This window comes from Scyliorhinus canicula, chromosome 1, assembly GCF_902713615.1.
Source record: "Scyliorhinus canicula chromosome 1, sScyCan1.1, whole genome shotgun sequence".
NCBI classification, from domain to species: domain Eukaryota; kingdom Metazoa; phylum Chordata; class Chondrichthyes; order Carcharhiniformes; family Scyliorhinidae; genus Scyliorhinus; species Scyliorhinus canicula.
In genome coordinates this window covers 285,161,751-285,161,989 of record NC_052146.1, presented here as the reverse complement: position 1 = coordinate 285,161,989, position 239 = coordinate 285,161,751, and positions in this window count along the sequence as shown.

The following is a 239-nucleotide window of genomic DNA, read 5'->3' as shown; positions in this document are numbered from 1 at the left end:
TTTAATTTTACGAAAATCTGTCTGGTTTTGCTGGAGTCAATTGTTTTCCCAGTAGAGGCAGAAACAGCTTGAAATGTCCAAGATATCTTTATACTCAATTTGGATTGGTTACATTTAAAAAAAAACATGCAAGACAGATAAGCCAATGATCACAGTACATCTTGGTGAAGATAATCTCTTACTTATTCCTTATTTGCCAATCAAAGGAAGTCTGGAATGACGTAAATAAAAAAAGAAAG